This window comes from Ixodes scapularis, unplaced genomic scaffold, assembly GCF_016920785.2.
Source record: "Ixodes scapularis isolate PalLabHiFi unplaced genomic scaffold, ASM1692078v2 PGA_scaffold11__112_contigs__length_91849675, whole genome shotgun sequence".
In the NCBI taxonomy this organism is placed as follows: domain Eukaryota; kingdom Metazoa; phylum Arthropoda; class Arachnida; order Ixodida; family Ixodidae; genus Ixodes; species Ixodes scapularis.
Window position 1 is genome coordinate 25,127,703 of NW_024609837.1, and position 6,000 is coordinate 25,133,702.

The following is a 6,000-nucleotide window of genomic DNA, read 5'->3' on the forward strand; positions in this document are numbered from 1 at the left end:
ATTTTATATACCTGAAGCAACATATTAGGCGGTTTCTCAGTACAAGGATAGAAAACCAGTGTTGGGTAGAACTTTAAGTACATGGTACCTATAGTACTACCTTAAGGAGGTTTCGTATACTTGTACTTTACTTTAGGTACATTCTCTGAGTATGTACTTGTACTTTAAGTATTTTTATGGTACTCTCCAAAGAAAGTACAACTCCCGTCCTCAAATTACATTCTTGAAAATTAGTCCTATTACATATGTATCACAAAATGATGTTTTGTGAACTCTGAATCTACTTGACTTACTCAATATTCGCTGTCATTTCCAAAAATAACTGATGCACTTTCAATTACTCCAGTATATAAAAAAAAAAACTTAAAAGACGCTTAAGCTTGCCTTGAAGAGTAGAACGTGATAGCGACACATATGAACATACGAACTCCTACTCGTTCCGAAGTCGTGCAAGCGTGCCTTGCGTAGACAATAAAAAAAAAAAAAGAAAAAAAAAAAAAAAACGTGCCTTGCGTGGCCTAGTTCGTGTCTGGCTCGAAACCCATGGGTCGTGGGTTCGAATCCTGCCTAAAAGTCTTTGAATATTTCTTTAATGCAAATGGAATCACTTTTTAGAGTAAATAATTTGAGAGCTGTGGCGACCTTTTATTTCCCATTACATGCCATGTTTTTTCGTCACTTTCATTCCACGCGTGACGTCACGCTTCACGTGAGCGAAGTGGGACGTTTGAAATTCCCGCGCGACGTCAAGGGGCTGTGACCTCATGACCCTATCGACCAATCAGGATCTTCGCGGCACGCCGCCGACGCCGCTTTTTGTGCCACGCGACTGATTTTCTGCGACACTCCACCAGCTCCTTAACGCAATGGCAAAAAAAAAAAAAAAAAAAACACAAAGAAAACTCGATTTTATGGGTTTTATGAAAAAGTAGTTGTACTCTTTCATGATTCAGTTAAAAAGTACTTGTACGTACCTTGCTATGAAGGTGCATTCTATTTGTAGTACTTCACTTCAACTACCATTGCATCCAATGTACTTACTTCTTTACTTGAAGCATGTAAGCTCTCATTTAATGTGTGCTTCACTTCAATTACTTTTTAGATGTAATTTACTCAACACTCTAGCAAACAATGCTGTTTATCACATTCGAAGTCTGCCTGCTGCAGACGTTTAGATTACATTAAACCTGCAGTACGAATTCCCATTACCGTCTCTATGAATTGTAATTTTGTTACATTAAAGAGTACGTAAGTACGCACCGATGTGACCTAATTTTAAATATCCCATTTTGGCAGCATTCACAAATGTATCATATTTGTGTTTACCGAATTCATCACGCATGCAGATGATCTACTGAGGCGCTTATGTATTCCGTTTATTTTTATGGCGGCTCAAATAAAATCCTACACATATGGATTTTTTTTAAATTCTATCTTCCCAGATATCTGGAAGGGTACATATCTGCCTATAAACACAAGTATGAAGCAATTTAAGCCACATCAATATTCTCTGGAGGGTAGTCAATTTCCAAGAAGGTGTTTTATCGACACAAATCGCGAAACCATAATTTTTTTTGATGGATCAACATTAAACTGTTAGAGTAAAAATAATATCAAGACATATCTAAGGCTCTCTTCCTGAGAGAGTTGTGAAGAAGAGTAATATTGTCTTCTTTACAATTTTATTCTTCATACATTTGACTCACGTCCCCATTATGCGCCCTTCAACTTTCCTTTTTTTTATTATTTTTGGTCTAAATGAAGTAGTTTGAACATGACACAAAACCTGAGACTGCAGGTAGAAACGACACAAAACACTAAAAGGTCTCGAGCTACATTTCGGAAAAACTGCGTTCTTTTTTCACAAATCTGTATGTTCAAAACAGAATTCAAGACTGATATTGTCAGAAGTATTTAGACACCATCCAAAGGTTCTAATAATCCGCTCATAATCGGGTTAGAATTAAAAAAATCGAGAACCGTAATATCTTATTCGTTGTATTAAGTGATGGTAAGTGTCCATAAGCAGCATCGCCACCGTTTCGAAAAATTACCTTAGGCTTAAGCTCACGCCGCACGTTATTGGGTCACGCTACGTTCATAAAAAAAAGAAGAAAAAAAGGGTACAGGGCACCATAGTTCGTTCAGCCCTAAGCTGAAAGTGCGGCGGAAATGACGTGTTCGCTGAACCAGTCATAGGTCTGTCTTCTGCCACGTGATCAAACCCTCGCGCCCTTGCCCACATCCAAAGAGTGGGGTCAAGTGATAACAGGGATGCGTTCTATTGGTTAGGTGAGAACGTAGCTCCCAGCGTAGTGTCAGCTCGGGGGTGGACGTAGTACATCTGGAAATATAATTCACTTCCGCGCGCCATCCGTTTTGCAACACGAACAGAAATCACAGAGCAAACAAGACCGAGACTTGAGTGCACACGGATTGCGTGCACTCGACTTCACTTATTGCCACAACATAAGACCACATCCCATCCTGGTGGGATAACGAGGTTGTCGGTACATTTATGTGTCTTTCTTATGGACACCTCCGCCCTGCTCAAAAATGTCTCGTTAGGTTGTCCCCAAACTTTGAGTCTCTATTGTGGGATGTTCACATTAACGGGTTTCATGTTAACGCGACCTGACGTCAGGACTGTCATCTGGCCTGCGCACGTGGTGAGAGGTTTCGCTTTGAGTCACAGTCATTTCATATGCTGCGTTCTAGGAGGAGTGGCAGGCATCGGCACACACTAGAATTAGGAGCTGTAACATAATTTAGTAGCAAACCTGATCGATCTTTGTGACGTAGTTCTTTGTGAATTCAGGCTATGGGCCGCCTGCAAAGCGAGTATTTTTACTGTTTTATTTTTTTGACAGTTTATCCGGATAAGAGGCGCTGCAAAGCATGACGAGGCCTCTGAAAACTTCTTTCGCTCTAAGCACGGAAGGCGTTACAGGCCTGTGTATTATAAGATGAGCCTAGCAGGACAAAACAGTCTCACATAAAACCGTCATACAGTCTCTAAATATGGCGGACGAGACATCGCCCGCCAACTTTAGTGGACTCCCGATCTCAAAAAAATGCCCCCAAGCAAACACCCAGAGCACCTAAAAATAAGCTGCTCGTTTCATGTCGCCTTCACGTAATTCGTAAGATTAAGATACGTTTCATATTTTCAGCGAGGACGACGAAAGAAAACGAACTCTATTCTGGACACGCCATTGAACCATCGTAGAAGAGCCGTAAAACCTGAGTATTCGACAAGCCTTACGATGCCGTTTGATTATCAATCTGTAAATTGCAAATCTAGCCTATTATTATAAATATTTATCTTACGCTCAGTCATTAAGCGTACAATATGAAGGAACAGTTGATCAGATTCCTTCTTGGGTTAAATCCCAGCTCGCTCCACTGTGCGACCTCATGTGTCTGCTTGCCGAACTTGCGCCTCTTTTCCAACGTATCTCGTACCACTTTCCGTATTTCGGCTAAGGTGTCACGGTTGTCATTTAAAGCGGAGATTAGGTCCGCTATAAGCGGCATCATTCGACCCACGCAACGCGAGCGTTATTAAGCACCGCTCGCGGCGCATTCAGGTCTCCGTTATGACCGCCTAAATCCGGGCGCCGCCACGTGGCAATCGTCGAATAATTAAGATCGCTCGAAATCATTAACGTCTGCTATACGGTGTCGTGGGGGGAAGCTTTAATCACCGCTAGAAGAGGCTGCGTCAAGCCCACGCACACGCGGAAATGCGTTTACGGCGAGTCATCAGGACCCGGCATGAGGCGCTTTTCCAACCCTGCTTCATTGGACGCGCGGAATGCGACGTGCGGTAGTTTTAGAGCTCGCCGCACGGAGTGCGGGGTGGCGCTGCATACCGCTGCTGCCGTTAAACGAATCGTAAATGCGCTTGCCTCGACGGCTGTCATAAAGGCGTTCTTGGTTGGGCAGTTGGTTGCGTATCCGGATTCTTCAGAGGGACGTGTTGTAACTGCGCTAACACTTTCTAGGAAATTGGGGACGGATATTCCGAGTAATGGCGTCACTGCTGCGGGATATGAAAAGAGAGATGACCTCCTAGTCCACTACCTCTCGACTGTATTGTAAGACGTGTTCCAGGTTTATATTTACGTTGCGCAGTTATAACTGCGCGACGTAAGTATGACTAAAATTTGTGTTATATCCTATGTCAATGATACCCAACTGTTAATAATAATGATGTTAAATATTCTTCTTTTCAAGTGCCCCAAAACACCCAAAATGGTCTTTAGATTGCTGTACTTCCACAAAAAAACAGCATAAGAAACAAATATAAATACAGGATCACACTGAAGACACTCTAATGCAAATATGGTACAAAGCTCAAAGATATAATTAGTAAAGGTCGGATTAGTGACTACGTGGCAGAACTCAGAGGCTAATGCACAGATCTCCATACCCGGAGTGGCGACACTGTTGTAAAGCGTCTGGTTCTACGAAAGAAATGAAATGCTGCACGGTAAAGAGCAAAGTTTTAAGTTTTAAGATTGACGTTTTCTTCTCAAAAGCTGGCTAGAGGCACGTTTCCGTCTTATTTCTTCCTCCAGGACATGCAAAAAGCTGAAAATATATTCACGTGAAACGAGCTTTGTCTCCCCAGAGGGGGGGAGGGAGGGAACGGGAGGGGGCGAAGAGGGGGGGAGGGCGGGTCTAGAGGTTTGTGAAGCCGCCGATTAACTCGATGCTGATTGGCTGAGCCAGGTAGCGACGTCACTACCCTATAGCTCGACGCTGATTGGCTCGTTTAGGTATGACGTCACAAGCGAAGCAACGCTCACTCCACGTTTATTGGCTGGTGATTACGCAATCACTCACGCGCCACCGCTCGCCCGCCAGACGGTGGTTGGATGTCGTCGGAAAAACATCTGCGACAATGGAGGGTCCTGGAAGGCGCCAGGGATTTAAACCTTGGGTTAGAGCCGGTATCTCCATTCCGGGAATTGCTATCGAGTGCATACATGCAGCGCGTTTTCTTCATAGTCCCCGATTTGCCTGAAAATCTGCTAAACACACCAACAGACATCACTGAAATAGTAACACAAATCTTGGGCCAAAATATTTTTTTTTTCTCGCGAAGTGACTGAATTTACAATTTTGTTTCTCACCGTGTTTTTTCGCAATGAAAGTCTCTACTGGGAGCAATGACAAAGTGATGTCCACGGAACGAACTTACTCTTTGGACTGCAGACTTCATTCCCGACTGATTACAAGCAGTTTCAGAGTGCCAAATGAATGCTTTGGAAGCTCGTATGCAATGGGCTTTGCACTAATAGCGGGAGCTTTCGCCGTCACGTCGAGTACAATTTGAGCTGGCGAAAGCAGAACCCGCAAACCCACAAAGTGTGCGATCTTCGAAATGTCGCCAATTAGATTATGCATCCCTTCGTGCTACGCTGTTACGAAGCGGAAAACAACAATTAAATTTTTTTTTTCAACGCCACTCAGTTTTTTTCTTTAAAACTGCACAGTGCAGAAACATGCCGAACAAAACTATGCAGTGACAGCGTCACTTACCGCTCATTCACACTCGAAGCGGATTCGCGGTCGCAAAGTGGTTGCGAACGCGGCTGTATAAAGATCCAGCACAAATGCACGCGCACTTGATGTCATGGAGTGCGCGTGCAATTGTACTGGATCTTTATACAGCCGCGTTCGCAACCGCTTTGCGAACGCGGATCCGCTTCCAGTGCGAATGAGCGGTTAGGCCGACACTCCCTGCCACCATCTCCGCCGCCGTCCCCTCTCCTCCGGTTCTTCGGTCGTCCACCAGAGGGCGAACGGTGGGCTGGACTTGCGAATAGAAACCAAAACACCTGAAAACTAAAAACGGGAAGTCCGAGCCGAGATCCGCATTCGACAATGCGGCAACAAGGCGCAGAATCGATTAGGTACACACTCGTGGCAGATTAGAACGTTAACGCGTCGAAAAAAAAGAGTACCTTTTCTAGACTGACTGTTTACATC